Source organism: Cygnus atratus, chromosome 12 (assembly GCF_013377495.2).
Source record: "Cygnus atratus isolate AKBS03 ecotype Queensland, Australia chromosome 12, CAtr_DNAZoo_HiC_assembly, whole genome shotgun sequence".
In the NCBI taxonomy this organism is placed as follows: Eukaryota; Metazoa; Chordata; class Aves; order Anseriformes; family Anatidae; genus Cygnus; species Cygnus atratus.
The window spans coordinates 8102122-8125311 of NC_066373.1; positions in this window are offsets into that span (position 1 = coordinate 8102122).

The window sequence follows — 23190 nt, forward strand, 5'->3', positions numbered from 1 at the left end:
GTAACACAGTGAAAAAAATAAAACCTTTTTATTTCCATTGCATATTCAAGTATTTTGTTTCCTACCTTGTATATTTCATTATCAGTCATGTTTAAAAAGGAGACACCTTCACAAACATGAGTTAAGATAGTATCAATATTCTTGGTACTAAACCCTCCAGTTAAAATCACTAGCAATTCATTAAAAATCTATTACATTGCATCAAAAGGGAAAAAAAAAAAAGTTGTACACTGCTACCATGGTTAATTTAAAGTTTTCAAAGTAAACAATCAGTATAAAGTGTGTAGGACTCAAGTAAGAAGTCTAGAATGCTCTGCACTGAGCACCAGATGGCTCTTCCAACATATGTACACTTAACATTTCAAAGAGTAGTGGGGCAGCTGGAGGTGGAAAAAGATGGGCACACTGAGGTTTCTGACTACGCAGCTCATGCTGCATTCGTCGGCTGTTTCATTAAGGGGCTGCTGATAAACTGATCATGCACTGTTGGATATGAATGAAAGGGAGAGTATGAACATCTATCTTTCTCACCAGTCTTACTGAAGGGAGAACAGTATGGGCCATTTCTTTTTTTTCCAGGGTACAGAGTATTTGAGCATATTACTTTTAAGTCATGATGGTCATGTTGTGTTAAAACCCTCACTATTGAATGGTTACTAAAACCACCACTTATGCTAGGACATTCCACTTCTAAATTACCTCTGTCTTTGCCACAGTGTTACACAACACCATACTGATGGATTCTACTTCATTGCTCTTTTCTTATTCTAATTCCTGTAGCGCTGTTTCTACACATAATCTTTTTCAACCAAATGTGCTAAGTATGTCAGGGATTCCAGGGAGAATTTTCTAAAGAAATTTTACCTTAATAAAATTAGTTCTGTTATACAACAAGCACAGCTGCAGTAATTTGTAGGATGGTGAAAAAGTGAGACAAATCATATGCATACTATTGAATTTGTGTCTAAGAAACAAAAGCTTAAATTTGAGAATACCCTGTAAGAAAGATATCAAGGAGTACAACTTTCTAAAAGGGAATACAATACATTTATTCTCTCTCTCTCTCTCTCTCTTTCTTTCTTTTTTTTTTTTTTCCCCCCTGGTATGTTAAGAAGTTAGGATAGGAGGAAACGCTCCAGGAAACATTGGAGTAATTTCCTGTTTAACCTTCTGAATTTGAATATACAAAAGATGGTTACTTTTTTTTTCTTTTTTTTTTTTTTCACCAGAATCCTGTCAGTACAATACCTCTGACTTCAGTGGAGTTAAACTAAAGATGAGGCCCTCAGTTTTTCTTTACTGCAGAATCTGTTTAAAGCTTTTCTTTCATGCTATATGTAGGCTAACCCCTAGATGGAGACTTTATTGCAAACACAAGCAGATCTGTCTAGGCGTCTGTTATAATCTGTTTATATTGCACAGACATGTAACTTTCTCAACTAACAAACCTTCTGAAGATGCTTTTGATGAACTGAACTTTTGATTCTGAAAGTTGCTTTTAAAATGGTTGTATAATCATTGTAAACTGTATATAACACCTCACAGCTTCCTAATTCTGCTGTTGTTTAGCCTAACATGAAGCCTTGTAAACTAGTTAATTCCCTCCATTAAATGTGAGATATCTTCCTTTTTATCAATTTATACAACAATTCCTTGAATTGTTACTCTCCCAGTATTGTTCTCTTATAATACAGGTCCATCTCTTACTTGTTCTGCTGTAAAGATAGAATCACTGTACTGAAGTCTGCATTTGCTTAAGGTTTGCACTTGTCAAATAAAATTGCAGTTTGCCAATCTGCATACTTAACATAATCAGGTGTATCTCTGACAGGGGATGCAAAAAGAATCTGGCAACAGCTGGAAAGTGTCTGGATTGTTAATACTGCTGTGTATGTGAAGATGTGCTATTTCTTACTGTGTTTAGATCCTGTACTGCTCATCTAGTCCATGGATATATTTCAAATAGTGCGGTTAACTAGCTTGCTACAATTTGGTTAACTACCTCACTACTACTAACGTTGGACGACAGGGGAAAGGCTACTATGGGCAGCTAGGCAAGTACTCCCTTGTGGCTCCTTGTTCCAGTTGTAGTCTTATCCAAGATGTGGATCTCGTGATCACTTTTTCTACATACACATAGTCACATAGTATTCTTCTTCTAACACATATCCTGCTTCTTACGTTACCACCAGCACCCTTCCCTGTGTTAGGTTAAATTAAGAAAGGTGTAGGACAGTATAGATGGAATGGTTAGTCCTCATTCCTTCTGAGGAAAAATACAGCCATTAGAAATATCATATAGGGCACGTGCAGCCTGTGGACTGCTGACTGAGGCATAGTAACCTAAAAAATACCCTAATTCTTAACAACTTAAAACTGACACTTATCGTTTCAGTGGAGTTGTGATGATTTGATTTTATGATTTAACAGCCTGGCCTGTATACCACATAGTTAAGGAGCATCTCTGGGAAAGGGAAACAAAACATGGAGACCAAATCTTAATATATCCTTGAAGTATGTAAAAAGTGTTTATATAAAAACACATACTAAAAAGGAGAAAAATGAGAAGTCAATTCACCAATCCATAGTTGAGTAACACTACATCCTCATATTAGTGTTATCCCAATTCATCTCAGTGCACTACGAAGTCATCATTACATAAACATATAATGTTTCTTTTCCAGAGAACCAACATCTTAGTCAATAAAATGTAAGTTATTCATAAGTCTTGTAATTCACAAAATGGTCTCTAGTATATAGGTTAATCACAGAACTATGCTGAGCACAATAGCATTAAATTCCTTGAGACCATTTCCTTCTGATGAAGTTATAGCTCAGTGTTTCTAAAGCTTTATTAACTGCTGTTTCACTGCCACCGGCAGTAGTATATTATAGTATGATCCCTCTTTAATGTTGTACGCTGTATTATAACGACAGAAAAGCTAAATTTGCCAGAAGTTTTCAATAATTTTAATTGCCAACTTGAAATATTCAGAATATGAGGTGCTCAAAGCACTTACCTTTTTTATAGCTGTGAGTATATTCAAAGAACAGTTTCCATGATTTCAGTAGCAGCTGTAAGCATTAAACTGCATTTTGGAAATCCAGCTGTTAGAAAAAATGGAACACACATTTAGTTCCATTGAAAACTTTCATTTAAATGTCTAGTTTAATTGATCTTTCCAGCATTTGCAGCACAAAAGTTTTGTGCCAGTGTATTGGGTGTCCGCAGTAGTTTTGGTAGCAGGAGGGCTGCAAGCATGTCCTATGCCAAACAATGCTATCTCTGAAATGGACCTACTGCGAGACGCAGCTGAGCCCATCAGTGAAGCTGGTGTTGCCTCTGGAATAAGGGCAAAACACTGCACAGCAGTGAGGAAAACACACTGTGAGAAATAACCTTGTGAACACCAAACCCACAGAAGGAGGGGGAGGAGACGCTCGAAATCTGCAGCAGATATTGCCCTGCAGTCTGTAGAAGAGACCATGGTGGAGCTGGTATCCACACTGCAGCCCATCAAGGGCCTCACACCAGAGGGACTGGGTATTTTCTGAAGGAACTACAGCCAGTGGAGCAGCCCACACTAGAGCAAGATTATCCTGCAGGACTACAGCCCATGGAAGGACTCTTGCTGGAGCAGGAGTAAAAGTCTGAGTAGAAGCAGTAGCAGAAAGGAACTGTTACAAACTCCATATCCCCATCCTCCTGTGGCACTTGGAGGGGCGGGGTATAGAGAAAGGCATGAAGCTGATCCTGAGAAAAAGGGGTGGTGGGAGAAGGTGGTGTTGTTTTGTTTCTGTTTCTCACCATCCAGATCTATTTTAATAGGCAATAAATTAATTTTCTCCAAGTTGAGTCTGCTGGATCTGTCATGGTAACTGTGGTGATCTCCTTTATTTTGATTTGTGAGCTTTGTCATCTTATTTTCTCCCCTGTCATTCTACTGAGAAGAGGAAGTGAGAGACTTGCTAGGTGGGTGTCTAGCAGCTGACAGAAGGTTGACCTTGGAGTCAACCCATCACAGCCAGAATCAGTAACTAAATCTAATTATCAAGGCAACCTTCAATTGCTTTAACAGATAAAACCAACCTTTTCCTTCCTTCTCCTCATGTATTCTTCTGTCTCATTCTCTACAAATGTGATGGTATTTAATCTAAGAAGTAACACTTCATTCACTACGCAGAGCTGTCCAGTCTCTGTTCTGAAGGTGGTAGTCATTCGGTAAGAGACACAGTCTGTAAGAAAGAAAATATGAATGTTCAATTATTCATTCTCTGGCTTCTGAATAAACTCATGGTCCTCATAACCCTTCTTTGTCCCCTTTGCCTGAGTCCAGTCAGTACCAAAGAAACAGTTCCACTACAGTAAGTATGTCACTGACCACTTGGTTACCAGGAGAGTAATTGCTATGAAGACCTGTATTAGCATCTGGAGCACAAAGCTAGAGAAACTAAGCTAGAAAACTTCAGTGTATATGACTCCTTTGACAAAGGGTCTCGTCTTGAAAGTGTCAGGCAAACTCTAAGAGATGTCACTAATTCCACTGCTGCACACTTCAATGCACTAAATAAAGAAAAATCAAGTGGTCTTTATGCCTATAGCTGTGACACCATAAGAAATGCAGTGTTTATTAGCCCAATAAATGGCATCTATAGACTATAAGAAGCAGTGAACTTAGGGAGAATGCCTTTTCTGAGCTGTTCTCTTAGGAGTGGTTTGATAACAAATAAAAGACAGATGACCACATCCCACAGGAGCTGCTGCCTAACACAAGTACCAGATTCAACAGAGCCATCATTATAGCATATAAGCCTTTGTAACTCAGGCTCCACCCTGACATACAAGATAATGCCTCTTAGAAGGTTATGTACTTGGCTAACTGCTATGACACCGTTTAAGGTAAAAACTAGTGAATTTACAATCAAAGAATCTTTTGTTGAAAATAGTATTTTGACCTTTCCCCACCCCAGCTTTAAACTTATAAAATTTTCATCTTGAATGGTTTATTTTAAATTAGTTATGCATTTAAATATACATTTTTTATTTTTTATTATTAACTGTAAAGTTTAGATGAAAAGAAGTGTTTAAAAGAAAAAAAATTAAATAATTCATCCTTATTGTTGTAAGATCATTGATATAGAGTCATAATGTAAAATACCAGCAGTCTTGCGTACTAACTTGCATTGATATTTTGGAAATTATAAATCTAGCGTTACAACTGCGTCAAAAACTAACAGCATGAAAATAGTGTAAAAATATCACTGGAATTTAATGGAATACTAACAAAACAAACAAACAACAACAACAACAAAATGGAGTATGTTGTTCATATTTGTCTTTTAAGAACTATTAGTACTTATTTCCATGAAAATGTGCCTCTCTTTTTAAATACCCAGTCTCGTCTTGATACTATTTTCCTGATCTCTCAACACCTTGTCCCAACTAAAATTTTCAATAATTTTTCTCCTGTAAAAGTGAATACATTTGATATTAATAAAATCTCTTCAATGACTATGTGTACTGCAGGTCCAACCATGTTATGTGAACAGATTTACCTGCTGAGATGACTGTTCATACAGGTCAGCACTTACATGACCTGGCTGGTACCTCACGTGACACGACTCCTGTAGCTGTAACAGGAGAAAGCCCACATCTGGGCTAAATGTTTTGGGATTCCATAAACTTCAGAGACTTGTAGAAGAGGAAAATGGGTGAAAAGCTTCTGATTACAAGAGAAGTATTTACACCATTGCTTGGAGTAATACTGGATATATACTTTCACCACCTAGGACAAGTACTTGATTTTTCATGACCCTTAAAGTCATAAAGTAACTTGGCTTGAATTTATGTATTTAGACATAAATAAGCAGTCCTGTTTTTTCAAATGTAGTAGTTCCATTGGAATTACTGCCAATAAATATAACTTACTGTTCACAAATTTTGTTAGGTATTTTGTTTAAGTGATAGACTGAATGTAAGTTGTCTATTATGATAATTATGTAAAGTGGTGATATATTTAAACTTGAGAAAGATACTATATATATAATGATTATATATATGAGACAGAGTGAGAGAGTTGTACTTGTCATTCTTTCCAGCTAAGGTGGAGGAATTGAGTATTGTTGCCTTGGAATAGCTATTCGAGCCTGCTTTGTGGACATGGAACTGAATATTATTTACTGTAGGTGGGAAAAAAAAAAAGTAAATGCTGTCAGTTTCAAGCATCTGACTGTTTACATCATTCAACTGTTTGATGAACACATTTTTATCTTTCCTTCTGGCTTTTAAATCACTGGTCACTCACAAATCTTAATCAACTTAATCCAGACATGAGCATGTCCAGAGACGTTTGTAGGCATATCCAGAATAACAACTCTTTGGACTTAGCACAGAGAACCTATAGCACTTAATATACCTCCAGAATCAGCCTTAATCTGAGCAGAAAGGAAAAACTGGAGGAACAGAGGGATTAAAAATTGATTTTTTTGACTTAGATATTGAAGTTCTTCCTGAATTTGGAATTTATCCCCTTTGAGAAAAACTCTGTTACTATAATGGGAGAATGGTAATTGTAAAGATCCTTAAATAATATTCATTTGCAAACCACAGAGAATATCTGAATTCTTTAGAGCTGGTCAAATACTTTCATGAAAACAAATTCTTTTTGTGTGCATATGTGTAATTTGTGTCTGTAATTTTGTATATATATCTTCAAATGTTCTGCTGAGCATGTTTATATTCAGGATGAAAACTGCAGAAAAGCATCTAAAACCTCACAGTGATAGATATCTGTAAAAGGTAATGCTTTCACAGATAGCTTACAAACTTGCTCATCTTCATCTGTGAATCACAAATTAAATTTTATGTTGAGCAAAATCTTACATGTTGTAACTCAGTTGAGTGAGAAAGAAAAAATGTTTTACAAAAAAAAATAAATAAGGAATATATCCTCTAGCAGTAATTCTACAATTAATCCAAAGCTACTGACCACTGTTACTGACTCCACTGTATTTTGAATTAGAAACTTAATAGGTGTTTTTCTCCCGTGGTGTAAACAGAAACAGAATTTATTTCCTGGTGCTTCCTTTATGCGTCTGTCATTCTCGAATGAACAATTAAAAATCCAGACAGCAAAGTAATTAAACTGTCTCAGGAAAAAAAAAATCACTTTTTCAATTTGGGAATAAAAAACTAAAATGCTTTTTTGGTGTTTATGTTTGTGTTATACATTCTGAACATGATCTTGGAGTACATGCCAGCTATCAAATGTAATCCTGGGAGGGTAGATTGGTAAATGATTTCTACTCATTTGCACTTGTTTCAAAGGTGACTCCATCACTACTATCTGAAAGATGCACTGCCCCTCAGTAAAAAATGATTACAGCTAAATGAATCCCAGAGGTTTGCCACTAATGCAGAACAAAGGCATAAGAATGAGAGCTGTGGTTCAAGATCTATTTTTTATACTAGCATAATTTTTTGCTTCACTGATCTATCACTAAACAACAGCTGCTAGGGTAGAGACTTACTGCACTGTAGGAATGTTACCAAATCCTTTAGTGACTGGTCACATGTGTTTGCCTCAGGCCTTCAAAAAAGTCAGAGACTTGTTAAGAAGGACTGGCAGGTCCATGATACCTGATTTCTGTAAAGGACTTGAATGGAATGACAGCTTGCTCTAAGTCTGAATTTCTAAATTTCTAATGGAGTTATTTTGTGATTTAAGCATACATGGCTAACCTCTTTTGCAACTTCTGTTAGTGGGAGGATGAGGGAGGAAAAGAAAAATAAAACTCAATTTATTTTTTTCTATATATATTTCATAGAATCATAGAATATCCTAAGTTGGAAGGGACCCATAAGGATCATCAAGTCCAACTCCTGGCACTGCACAGGTCTGCCCAAAAGTTTAGACCATTTGACTTAGTGCACAGTCCAATCTCTTCTTAAATTCAGACAGGCTTGGTGCAGTGACTACTTCCCTGGGGAGCCTGTTCCAGTGTGCGACCACCCTCTCGGTGAAGAACCTCTTCCTGATGTCCAGCCTAAACTTCCCCTGCCTCAGCTTCACACCGTTCCCACGGGTCCTGTCACTGGTGATAACAGAGAATAGGGCATCTGCCTCTCCACTCCCCCTCGCAAGGAAGTTGTAGACTGTGATGAGGTCCCCCCTCAGCCTCCTCTTCTCCAGGCTGAACAGGCCCAGTGACCTCAGCTGCTCCTCATACGTCTTACCCTCTAGGCCCTTCACCATCTTCGTCGCCCTCCTCTGGACACTTTCCAACAGTTTAATGTCCTTTTTGTACTGTGGTGCCCAGAACTGCACACAGTACTCGAGGTGAGGCCGCACCAGCACAGAGTAGAGCGGGACAACCACTTCCCTCGACCGACTAGCAATATTTAGGAATTAAACTTTTGCTGTATTCCTAGTATGCTTTTTTTTGTTGTTGTTGTTATTTTACTTTTCCCCAATTATCTCAAGCCTTTGTTCTAATTTCTGGGCACTTGAAAAAGTCTTCCTACCATTTTCTGGGCAAAAGCTTTCTGGATATGGTCCTGGGCAAGCAGCTGTAGGTGGCACTGCTTCAGCAGGGTACTTGTATGAGATGATATCTGGAGATCCCTACCAACATCAGCCATTATGTGATTCTGTGACTCTGGGAAGACCCAAGTGGCCACTGACACCAGTCCTGCTCACTTTGGTTTTGGACATGGCAGGACATGGCTGGCGGTGGTCAGACTTCTTGTCTTCCGTGTTATATCTACCCATTCTGTAGGGAGTGCTTGCTGCTGTCCAAAACATTTTCAGTCAGTGAGTGAAATGCAATATGTAATGTTCTATACTTGCACCTTGCATTCTGCAGTTCTTACACCACACTCTCTGTACCAGGTGCCAGTATTGGTTGTCCATCTACATCTGCATAATTTTGGAGAAACTGGAAGATAAAGGGGATCAATCCCATGCATTTCTAAATCACCCAGAAAGATCATTTCCCACTCTTCTCAAAAAAGACCAGGAAAATAGAAACCTAAACAGAGCTATTGAAATATAAAGGACAGTCTGAACCTTGTACACTTCTCTGCAGAGTTTTTTTTTTTTTTTTTAAAAAAAAAAAAAGGTTATTTAAGCTTATTTTCATAACTAAAAAAATCTGGTGAAAGATGACTATATGAACAGTAGATTCACATGGCTGCTGGATTAGCTGTTCAGCTTCAGTGGCTAGAGGATACTGTCCCTAATTCATATAGACAGTACTAAATACTCTATTCCAAATCAGCTTCCAGTATGAGACAGTAAAGATCAGCAATCGCTTAAAGACTCAGAAGAGAGATAACAGAATACCTGTATGGGAATGTCTGCAAAAAGAAGCACTTGGGAATGCTGGAGACTTCATTTCAGGAATATGATATAAGAGTTCAAAAATCAAGTACTATACTTGGGAACTACCCATACAAGAAAAGGATTCAATATAATTTTGTCAATTATTTCTAAGTGTCAGAAACTGAATATCCTGATGTCTGTTCTAAATGTAGAAAATATGAGCTGAAAGTACTTCTGTTTGGAAAGTATTCCTCCAAAGCATTTCTCCAAGAAATTCACGTAAATGTCAGACCACAGAACTGACCTGAAAAATCAATCTGCAAAACATACAGAAACAAAGTGCTGCTATCTAGAAGTAGTACTGCAGATTTGGCAACTGTTTGTTTCACTATGGACAATTGCAAGGAAACAAACCAGGGGATTAAAACAACCAAGTGGGAGAACACATGATTCTGACAGTACCTTACATGTGCTGATTCCTCCTCCTGGATGATACAAATGAATTTTGAACCTCATGAAAAACTGGGATAGACAAAGTGATGAACCATCCCTGAGGAGAAAGGGTGTTTGGCAGCCTGAGTGCTTCAATTTCTCTGTGTTCTAACAAATCCAGGTTGTGTTGCTCTGAGTGACAACATGCACAGATGTGCAGCTCTGAAAATTAGCAGTGTACGAGGAATTGTGAAGTTCAAGTTGAGAGCTCAGAATATTTTGATGTTACAGTTCACCCCGTCACATGAAGCATCCCCAAAGTTTTCAGCAGTGCTTGACATATTATACAAAATTTATCTTGAAAATCAGATTTTAGTCTTGCTACTGCTTTGATGCACAAAAAAATTATTGCAGCCAGAGAAAGGTATATCTATGCAACAGTGGCACTCTAAATATGATTTTTAAAATACAAAAAGCTGTGAGGAAAAAGAGATTGTGAGGAGGCAATGTATGAATGATTTCTTTCTCTTTTACTTATACAGTCTCAAGGCAGAGGTTATAAGACCTAGTTTATAACTGAACTTTCTGCTCAAAAGCAAGATGTAAGTAAAATGTAACTCAAATACAGCATATATAAACATTTGTTCAACTCAGACTCAATAAATGCATTATAATTGGTATTTACAAACTTGTTTATTCATATTTCTACAATCCCAGCTTACCTAATTATCATATGAATACTTTCTAGTCTCTATACAACATCTGCAAGCAGTATGAAAAACAGTGACTATGTCTCTACAGTCATAAGCTGGAAAAGCTCCTATGACCAATCATTAAGCTATCCCTTTAGAAAGTGGAAAAGGAATAAAAAGAAAATAGATGACGTACTTTAAAGAAAACCTTTCCCCCGGCTAGGTTACTCCATCTCTCAGACACTGTTGGATCTTACTCGTCATGACTTAATGTTGACTATCTAAGAAAGATCTTGTATAACAATGCCTGTGTTTTCATTCCTTCTTCACAGAAGCATAGTGATGTCAACAGAAATGGAGGGATATGAGAACGATTGTACAATAAGTAGGAAAATCAAAATTTTTCTTTCAACATTGTCATCACTTTGCAATCAATTTTTCCATTTGAACTCTGGCAAGTTCCATATAAAATCGCAACAATGAAGGCCAAAAAAGTTTTGAAGAGAAACTTGCTTAAGGCATAAAAGCTAATAATAAAAGCTTTTTCAAACGCATCAGAGGCAGAAAGCCTGCCAGACTTGGTAGGGCTGACAGATGATCAAGGAATGAAAAGAGAACTCAAGCAAGGTTAAGACCACAACAGAAAAGCTAAATGGACTCTTTCCACTATGAAGGAGGTTAGGGAGATTCTTGACAACACAGCTATTCTTCAAAAACTGATGACTTCTGATCTGCCCTGATCTGAAGTGTCAATAAAAGAGGTTTTAGAAAAATACAGATAAAATAAGTCATCAAAAATTGACTGTACAAGAAACTACTCACCTAACAGTTCTAAAGGAATTAAATATGAAATTGCTCAACTCCTAGGAGCAATGTGTTATCTATCATCTAAATCACCTTCAACAGCTGAACAGAAGGTAGAAAATGCAACATCCATTTTTAAATGAGATCCAGGGATGATTTTGTGAGCACAGATGAGCAAGTCTGACCTCTATACTATGTAAATTTGTAGGAAACTGAAAAAAAAAGAACTAAATTTCTAAGCAAATGGAAAAATATGATATATTGACTGAGAGTAAACCCAGCTTTATTAGATTATTTGTGTTCCTTGAAGTATTGCATGGGCAGATACGGAAAGGTAATCCAGAGGATTCCTTTTAAACTCCTTAAAAAAGATCCCTTTCCAAAGGCTCTGCAAAAAAACTGATATGGTAAAGGATAAAAAGGAAGTTTCTCTTAAGGACCCCTGAGTGTTTAAAAGATGGTCTATAAAGGATAAGAAGAACTTATCATAATAGGAAAGGTACCAATGGGATTATAGAAGGATTTACGCTAAAACATAAACTGCTCAGCATACATGATACAGAAGAACAGGATGGTGAGGTAAAATGTTTATACAAAATTATTCAGGATAATTAGATCTAATTCATGTGTGAAGAGCTGTTGAGGAATTTCCCAATACTAAGGGAGTAATATAACAAATGAAAAAAATATAAACAACAAAATGCAATTGGAATAAGCATCAAGGATATACGTACTAGCTACTTTCACTCAGCAAACAGAACTTCAATTCACTTTTGGTCGTTCTTTGAAAATGTTCGGAACAGAACAGAAATGTTCAAAAAGGTAAGCAGAGCATTAAAGTTACTGAAATGAAAAAAAAAAATTGTCTCTACACAACCTTGTCATGAATCAATATTTTTGTCACTTCTTAAAATATAAACTAGAACAAAAAAAGATTTAGAGATACTGACATTACTGGTATGAGACAGCATCTGCATGAGAAATTAAACAGAGAAGTGAGACCAAATCTATTCATATGGGGCAAACAAATTCTCCAAAGTTTCTATGATAAATCCATGAATATTTTGAAAAGTCTGTTACAACACAAATGGTTGAAGGAGTACCCACTAAATTGCTAAGGAGCAAAAATATTTAGCATAATAAAATAAAGATTTTTTTTCATGCAGTCACAATTCTGGAAGTCATTGCCAAAGGTACAATGGAGAGCAAAAGTACAAGAGTACTGTCGTACAAATAGACAAGCAAGAGTTTAAAAAGAGAGAATTCTTCATTTACCACAGGTTCATTATCCAGTATAACATATGATGGTTCTGAAGCTACCACCAATTCTAGAGGTCCTTAGCCATACAATTCATAGAAATTACAGGGCTACAGAAGAGGAGAGATCATACTTCAACTGTCCTGTGCCACAGGTGTGCTACTGTCCAGTACAGCAAAAAGGATACTAAATGAAATCTTCAAGACCTATATGAGACCTTCGGTTTGACATAGTATTATTTTTATATTCTCCAAAGCTAAACAAATGTTAATGACGTTAAAAAAGTTCATTCATATATTCAACTAACTTTATTTTTGGATTAACTATTTTGTCTGTCTTTATTGGAGTGCCATACAAACAGTAAAAATCCTGCTCCGATTGCTTCTTATATTAATGATTTATTATTTTTTTTTAAAGGAAACATTTTCTCTCCACCTCTTACTAGGTTATGAGATATGCCTGCCTCTACCTCTTTTTTCAGTCTTAAAATCTTCTTTACAAACTACTAATTTGGTGTTATATAAATGGAAAGACATGCTCTGTACTTTCATACTGACAAAGGAATCCAAACTTCCAAAATGGTAGTATACTATTGGAGCAGCCACCATTACACTGGAGAAAAATAAAGTAACATTGTAAGTGAATAAATTTTCATGTGTTCCCCCAAAAAGGAACTGCAAATCATAAAAACAATTATCAAAATATTCTCAGGATGGTTGCGAACTTGCTATTGAACAGAAATTCATTAGCTTCCTCAATGCCAAAGTGTATGTGACATTGAATTACTTAAAGTACAGAAAGTGTGTTCATGTGTATAATACCGCGTATGTTCCTTTCTGGATACGAATGCTTACTACAGAATTATTTGAACTGCAAATAGTGAATAGAATATCTGTTGTAGGAAAACCAGTGGCGTTTTGCCACTTTTTTTTTTTTTTCAGCCAGTGGTCTTCTCTGTCTTGCAAAATATCGGCCTTCTTTATTCCAGAAGAGGATTTGTATTTTGCAAACCCATTAATTTCTACATTATTTTGAGTCTTTCCCTATAAAGTGTATTAGTGACTTAATGTCTTCAATTGCCATTTGCTTTTGCTGAAGTTCCTTTCCTTTTTACTATATCTAAACTGTATACAGAGAAATGTTAAAGACATTTCTTCAAATTACAGTTCTCTAGCTCTTTTGATTGCCCTCTGGGTTTTACTACAATCACTGGCAGCTGAGCATGAAATCATGCTGCTGAGTAAAACATGGTGGCTTCTTCCTAAAAGAATTCTTGATTACATTTCTTTTACATATTTATTTATATGTTGGAGAGAAGATGAGGAGCAGAATGCCAGCCAGCAAGCTACACTCTGATTGGCAGCTGATATCCCCATGCTTTTGAGCAGCACCTGTGCCTACACAATGTTTACAACAAATCAAGCATTCAATGAAATTAATTACCCAACCCAAACCTTGGAAAGGCCAACTGACACTGACTTGGGAATCAGAGCAATACCTGCTCCCTTCTCTGAAGGCACGCAGCTTTCTCATTACTGCATTTTTTTGGTATTAGGAGAGTTAAATGTATTTCACATTCAGCCTCAACTGTAAAGATTCCAAATAATTCTAAATGCACACACCCAAGTTGTCCTTGTTTAAGGCTAGTATAAGTACAAAAGGCATTTCTGAAAGTCTTTTTATGGCTCAAAATTAGTCTGCAATGCCAGTTCAAGGATTTGTTTTGATTTTTGAGTGTAACTAGTCAATCAGTATGTATCGAAGATTTATTATGAACCACTGTGACAGCTGCAATCCTATGGGTCACAAAGCTGAGGACAAAGCACTTGAGAGCTGGAGAAAAAAAATGCATTAAAAAGGACTCAGCAATGTACCTGATAAAGAATAATAAGCAAATTCTGAATCTGTTTCATTTTTATGAAGAACAGTTTAAAATTTAAAATGTATTTTTCTACCAGACTTGTAAACTCTTCCAAACCACTGTCTTGAAGCCTACAAAATTATCAAATTAATTTTAAGATGGCAAATTCAAATTTAAACTTTTGCTGAGAACACTAGTCCTTTCAACTGAAGTTTTTTTCCTATGTCATATTAGCATTTTAGAGAGATAAAACGAGGAGATGCAAATAAAGAAGATCTTGTTTCCAAATACATTCTTCCTTTTTTCCATACTTGCTGGATTAAAGCAGTTATAGTCAAGAAATCAGCAAAACAAGAAAGAAAAAAGAAAAAAAAAAAAAAGCTATTAACTGACAAATTTCCAATGCACTGTGTGACAAAGAATGATGTCCTTAAAAATTTGAAAAACTATCCAGAGAACAAATCTTTTCACTTTTATTATGATTCAATTACCTTCCTAATAATTCAGTGGATATTTACAAGTATATGAACGGTAAAGTCGATGGAAAAAACAGACAAATATAAACATACCAAATGGAAGAATTTCCAGTACTTTCAAAGAGAGAGAAAAAAAATCCTTAATACGTTGTATAGGGCAAAATCCATACATCACAACTTCACAGTACAACTGCTAAATGCTGTTTACTTACAGTTATTCAAAGAATAGGGTTAAAGACTTTTAGACATTGACTTTTTGAAGCAAATCATATTAAATCAGGTGAGCAATTTGCTTCTATCTTCCTCGAACTCGATACAAATTAGGTCACCTCTGCTGACAGATATCTGAATACATATTCTTTATTCTAGAGGCACCTCATTTAGTTGTGATCATATCATTCACCAAACACCAGCATTTCAAACTACATTCAAAATTCAGGAGTATTTCTTGAGTTTTCTTGAGCACTTAGGAGATGATTGAAACAAAAAGCCGAGTTCAGAAATAGATGATCTTTAAGGTCCCTTCCAACCCAAATCATTCTAATTCCATGAACATACAAGAAAACCACAGAGGTCTTACAGTTGCAGACTAGTACCTTTGATGGGTACGCAGTAACAAGGATCTCAGAAAAGATCTGTTTCTTTCAGGCATTCTAGCCTTTAACTCTGGACACATTTGTTGTTGTTGTTTTCTCAGTAAGTATACAGTACCACAAGACCATGCACAGATACTAGATTACCTACATTGTTGATCTGACCCTAAAACTACTTCCATATCTAAACCGCTACAGTAAGATCCATTTAAATCTATTGAATTTCTTTGTAGAGTAAGACTATGTAGACCACAATCTTGTTCAGTAGAAATCTCCATCACTTCCTGTGTAGCCATCACATTTTTAAATGAAATACATTTTTCTGAAGTTTAATCTCATACTTTTTAAAAAATAAATAATAGCAGCATGATAGTGTATGGCACCTTTGAACTCACATTTTTATGATCATTGTAATTAGTCTTTCTATTTTAATGTTGTGACAATCCATTTCATGCTGTTCAGTCAAAATTTTTATAGAAATCTCCAATCTTTGCAAAGCTTATGATACAGAAAGGTTGGAGGGGGTAGAAGAAGGTCTAAATTATCGGAAAAGATCAGTATATTAAAATATATGTGCAGTTCAAATGAAATCTTGACAACTGCTATTCACAAATACTGCTGACATGTTTTATATTATATTAAAATCCAGAATTACTGCATTTTCATCAGTTTCTCATTTCACAGCTGGCATTTCATGTTGTCAGCATCCTGTGATTTACAAGACTGTATGTTCTATAAAAATGTTGTTTTAAATGGACAATTTCATAAGCATCTTTACTAATTGATATGCTGTGGCAAGTTAAAGTGTAAACATACTGTGTGTTCCAAATGTCAGACTGCTTTACATAAAAAAAAGAGCTGAATCTAACAGCTTCAGTTTCATTAAACTTTTATGAAAGTTGCTTGAAAACAAAAATTTCCATGCAAATTTTAAAAGAATGGCTTAATTTGTGAAGTTACTTGCAATGTCAAAAATGCAAAGTAAAACACACAAAAAATTGTATTGATACCATTACTATAAGATTTAGAAGCTGTTAAGCAGAAAGAGAACAGTCTTAATAAATCACTGTTTTCTAATAATGTTTATAAAGGATTCCTTGTGGTATTTTTGCAAGGGATATAAGCACGGCTAACGTAAAAAAGTAATTGCTCCATTCCAGAAATGTTCTTCTTTTTCTAATACCTACAGAAATGAAGAAAAGCACAGATTTTCTGGGAGTTGAGTCAGTATTTTATACATTTCACCACATTTTATTGCAGTCTTCAGAAGGAATATAGGATACTACCTGTATTCTTTCAGTTCCTCAAGAGATCAAGTATCATATGATCAAATGCATGTGAAGTCATCTACATATATGTAACTTGCAAAGTTTGGGTAGGCCCACAGATTTTAGTGGAATTGCTTAAGCATAACAGTAGTCAGCCAATAAAATGCACTGCCCTTCCAAGCTGCCTCTTCCTTCTTGTAATACAAGCTACTATTAAGTAGCACAAAGTCTGGAATGAACACTGCATTTCATACAAATAGTTTTAAAACAGTTAACAAGAAAGACATTTGAATTTTACCCTAAAATCTGAGGTACTTCAGCATTTCTCAGTAGATAACAGAATCAGGAGAAAGAGGTGGCAAAATGACTCCAAGCCTGTTGGAATCCTTTACAAGCCTTTTTCTCTAAGAAAGAAACGGTCCTTGACTGTGTACCTGCAGTGTTCTGGGACTCTCACTGACATCACTTTGACTTTTTCCACAGATTTTGGGCTACAGACGACCATGGAGAGGGACTCTGACAGCATCACCACCAACTCTGTGTCCTCAGTCAACCCATTTCTTCCCCAGCCAATGTATCATATTCCCATAACCTTTTTGGTATCATGACAGGAATTTTGTTCCTAGTATGAATACAAATTTGTGAGTGATTTTATTTCCTTGCCTGAATTTTTTTTTGGCCATACTCTGACACTATTTCTGCATAGCAATAACAAAGATGCTTGCCATTTCATAACTCCACATCTCCAGATTTTTCTTGTAGTTTTGCCAGGGGGCAGGTTTACTTGGATAAAGCTAGAGTTCAATAGCCTCAGCATGTTCTTAGTAGGTGATATGGGAATTAGACAGTAAAAACCCTCATGGCTGTTCTTTCTGTGCTTGTGTACCATAATCTATTTGGCTTTCACCTTATCCAGAAAGTTTGAATTTTCAAATAATGGTTTCAAAACTGTTTTTCATTAAGATTACAACTAACTCCATGCATAAACAAAAATGTTTAATGCTTTTGATTGAACAGAATATGATAAACCCAGGATGTGAACAGTCCAAAAAAAAAGAAACGATAATTCTCTAATTTTTTTGTTAGGTGAAGGCTAAATACCACCAGCCCCTTACCTAAGTAATTTTTATTTTATTTATTTTTTTTTAATAAATGCCCAGCAGCCTGACAATATCAATTCCACAAGAGTATAAACAAACACACTCTCTGAAGAATATTTGCTATCTTATGGAAAAGTCGGCATTTGGCCATGACGTTTCTCCAGTTTTTAAGCTATGAACAGAAGTCCAAGAATCTTATGCAGAAGCATAAGCATCACTAGCATGGGGCTTTCTTATTTCTTTATTACATATTTCAAACATGAATTAACTGGAATATGCTTCTACTAGAGTCCTTAACTAGGTAAGAATAAACAGGTTCTCCTCAGACGTGACTACACAAGATGCTTTTATATTTTTACAAGTTATTTCAGAAGTCAGCATAAAGTTCTAATTTATAATTCACTACAATTAAAGATCTAACCTATTTTCTTAAAGACAGGTGTTTAGGGGAAGAGGTCACCAAATTTCTTGAAGTACTACACCTTCTGTATGCAGGCATTTTAACAGAATAACAGTCACTCAACTTTTTTCAGGAATTTCTCAAGCTTCATTGTAGGTGATTGTTTTGATTAAGTACTGTGAAATTACTATCTTAGCTAGAATTTACTTATCTCATTTACAGTTATTTTTTCATAGTTTTCATGGCAGATTGTGCTTTTACATATTTGGGTAAACAGGGCTTTCAACCAGCAAATTATAATATTTTATAATCAATAGTGCTACAGTGTTAAGAACTAATGTAAAATTTTGATTAAATTGGAGCAGAGTGCAGTTAAAGGAATGCTAACAAGTATTGATGTTTAGAATGTATTTATCAATGTTGTTATACTTTTCCCCACTGTACTGAGTTTATTTTTCCACATTAAAAAATATTATTTGGTATCTCTTGGGCTGAGTTTTAAACAAGATAAAGCATCTTGTAAATGAATTTATTCTGAAGAAGAAAGAAAAATACAATTTGTGGCTTCTTTTCATTAAATTATCCTTAGCTGTATTGATTTAACCCAAGTTTAAAATGAATTCAGTTAGAAAAGAAATAAAGCAAAAATCAAACAATGTAACTTGTTCTGTATTAAATTTGGAGAGTCTATCCATGTGGCATTACAGAGATTTTTTAAATGAACTGTTTATTTTAATTTAATAACTATATCTTAGATATAAAATGAAAGAATAATGTTCACAGACAGAAAGGGTACTTTCTCTTATATTTTGACTGTTATATTAATTTCTTAAATACCACATAGGCAAACAAATTACATATTTGTGCTGGAAAAGTATCGCACATTCAAATATTTCAAGCTAAATTCCACTTAAAAAAAAACATTAAATACACCTTTTGAGCATGGGAGCATTCTTTGCTTATAAATACACTGATCAAAACAGTCTTCCAATTAAAGTACAGTTTTACACATTGGTATTTACATGATATGTACAGGGAAACATTTCATGGTGATCATGGTAGATACATTTTGGTTAGAAAATAGGCCCCCTAAAAAGGTGTGAACAAAACTTTCTTATTTAACTAGTGGTTCTGTTTTTTAGTTTCCTGTTCAGATAATTTCATATATCCCCATGAAACTGAGAGATCCTCATTTCTTCTAACCTCACAAGGGGATAGCAAGGAAATAATTTCCTGATATGTGAAATGGAACTCCCACTATACCAAAAAATGATGATTTTCATCATTTCACTTCTAATAGGTTCTCCGTTCACTGTGCCCTACAATAGAGCATGATACAGAGTAATCACTGTTTTGGAGTTGGGATTTTTCTCCGCTGAAGGGAAGTATTGTTTTATGAACAACTCTTGAAAATTGTCAGTGACAGAAACTAGGGGCTGTTTCTTGGCTAATCAAGCACCTCAAAGGCCAGATCCTCAAGCTGTGTACACTGGATTCACTCAGCTCAGTAAAGTTTTACATCCCTAGCCACCTGCCTTTCATTCTTAGTTTTCTTAGTTCAGAATGAATGTCAGCTTTAACATTACTTAATTAATGAAGTTTTTGTATTCTAAAATATCAGAAAACTTTCCCTAAGGTTAATTATTCAAGTGCTAAAATATTTTATCTTCCAAGAGAGAAAATAAGAATGCTGATGGACATTAGAAATAAACAGGGAAGAGTTAGAAATTGGGAACGTCATCTGCAAGTTTTCCCACATTTTTCCACAGGTTTACATAAATGCATTTATAAAATTAAATTCAGACCGCCAGTGCACACATATATTTCAGTTTAATACATAAAATATCAGAATAAAAGGAATAAAGTATTTTACATTCATAGTCATTTTAATTTTAATAGAAATTTTACTTCATTCATGTTACAACATTTTTCATTATTGAGTAGATGAGCATTTCTAGGAGAAAGAGTTGAAAAAAGTGATAGTATAAGCTTGTTATTCAAGAAAACAAATTCTCACAATATACATGTGGTCATTCAAAATTATTTCTACATAAATTGAGGTGAATTAATTTTTTTTTTTAAAAGTGCCACGTTGACTATTCATAAGGAAACTACAATATGCTTTTCATCTTGCAAGCTTTTAAGCATAACTATAATTTCACTTTTCCTGAGAAACCCTGATTCTTTCTTCCTCTGTACTCCTTGACTGCATCTGGGGGGTCTAATAGCATAGATGAGGTGTTCCTGTGGAAGAGAAAGGCCTTACATTCCCACACAACTGGTCAGCATAACATGAATTTACATCAGAATGTTACATAGCTATAATCAAATAGTATTTGAGCTTTTTACAAAAAACGAATTTCTGAATGAATACTGAATGAGTCTGAGATTGTCAGAGTATGCTCATGAACATCTTGGAAGCAGATAAAAACAGGGAAATTAAATGAATTATTTATTAGGACTAATATTGGAAGTCGGAAATCTTGAATTCTACTCCAAACTCTACCACTGACCTTCTTTGCAACCTTGGACAAATTGTTTTTTATCTCCTTGTGCCTGTTCCCATGCCTTTTTTTTTTTCCTCCTGTCCTCTCTAGCTAGTCTTTTTTTTTTTTTCCAGCCAAAATACTTTTCTTCCATGTTCGTACAAGTGCCAAACACACTCCATTGCAATCTTCAAGTATAAGGGAAATATAAGTAAATAATAAAAATGGGGTAAATAAAGACTAGCCATCACAGTAACTGAGCACACTTTAATCTGTAGAGAATTGTTCCTGGCAGCACCCTACTGTAGTGTAAAGATACACAAAGTACATACATATCTTTACCTAATCAAAGTTTCCATGCTTTCCAAGTTCAATAAGATTTTCTCAAAGTTAGAGCTGTCGTAAATTCTCTCAGTCCTAGGTTCACATAAAGCCCCTCCCCCCCCCAAGTACTTTCCCTTTTTCTCGCTAGACAGTACTTGAGCAGAACACTAATTTGTCTGAAATTTCCACAACAGCTTTAAATAGTCTCTTGGAAACTCCAAAAGTCTTCCTGTGAATGGACCACCGGTTAAACATATATCCCTATAGTTTTTATATGATAAATCTGACATACTTTCAACCTATTGAGCCAACTGTGCAGGTGATACATTAATAATTAGACAGTATAGACTGCTTAAAGCAAGAAAGGAGAAAATGACCTCAGGATTTAATGCCTGAAATGATATAGATTAAGTCTCTGAACTAGGAAAAATTGAAGTCCCTAAACTGACATGTAGAATAGCTTATACACTGCAGTAGGATTATCCAGCCTATGCTCCTATAAGCAGATACCCAAGTTCAGTGAGAATATTCATAAAACTTTTTAGCAAGTATGTATTAGACTGGAAAAATGACCAAGTTTTAGACACACAACTCCTATTTTACATTTAAGACAGAGAAGATGGTCTAAATGACCTCAGAATTTCCCTTCAGGCTCCTTTATGGCTACTATGAATGAATGACAAAGCTATATAACAATGAAATCTCTTCCAAGATGATCTGTAAATGCTTTCATGTTAACTGGAGGCATGTGTGCTTAATTTCTATATCACAACTTTAAAAAAGTGCTTATTTATGGTAGAAGAGATAATTGCAGTTTTATTTTTATAATGTTTAAACTTTCTGGAGAAGAATTTTCTATATTTCATGGTTTTAATTAATGTTAGAATGTAGACTGATAGTCATCAAATTGGAATCTATGTTAACATTCAAATGTACCATAGCCACACCTCTGTTGTTATTTTCAGCTGAGGCAAGTGAATTGAAACAGAAACCAGACATAAAATAGAATACTACAAGAACGTACCTTTTTTTTTTTATTATGAAACTGGCATATACAGTATATGCTATTTCTGCACTGTCTTCTTCAGTCTGAGCTTGTCACATATACTTTAATACATGATTTATGGTTATAAATTCATTTTCCATTCTCATTTATAATATGGTGTCAAATTTTATCACAAGAACATTTAATCATCTCCTGTCTGAATATTAATGGTTACAAATATGATACCTATGTAGAGCTAGCAACCAGTGGCTGTAACTGTCTCATACTGCAACGGCTGAATGCTTTGAAAAGTAGTGATAAATAGAGAAGTTCAGACATTTTTATATGTGTTAGTCCCACTTTAATAGCCAAGATAAAATTCTGTTGCTTCACTAAAAACTTGATTCTTCCTTCCTCTTGAAAAATATTTCATACATACTTAACTGTCCCCAGCATGGCGTCAGTATATAAAATCAGTCATCCATAAATATTTTAAGAATTGGTACCTAAAAGTGAAAGATAAAAAGCCACCTGATTTTAAAGGAGAATCAGGATCAGACAAAAGAGAAATATATACCCAAATACAGGAAAACTTAAACAAAAAAAAAAAAGTAATAAAATCACCGCTTTAAAATTTGTTGGCCAAATTCTGCTATCCAGTGATTGTGAGCATATTTAATTTTAGGACACTTGCGAGGCACAACTGAAAATCTCTAGATACAAACATTTAAACGCAACATATCAGTACGGTCTTTTAATTAATTTTTCTGAAGAAAGCAACCCTAAATATTGTTCCATGACTTCAACTTAGACCTTCTGCAAATATGCATTCAAGAAATCTCAACGGAAGCATTTCAATTTCTGTATTTGAAAAGTGGGTTGCAGTCACATCAATGATTTTAATATGTAAAATAAAAGTTGTGCAAGAAAATTAATTAAAAACACATGGAAATTCAACTGGCTTGTCGCACAAGCACCAGGTGATCTTGGAAGTCTTTTCCAACCTTAATGATTCTAAGATTCACACGTCAAATTTTTTTATTATCTGGTAACTGAATGGATACTGAATAAACTCAAGAAATTTACAAAAATATTTTCTAAATTGATACACTACAGTCTACTTAGCTACACTTACAATAATTTATTTGAACTGACTGATGTCAATTATCTTTCCCTTATGGAGAATTT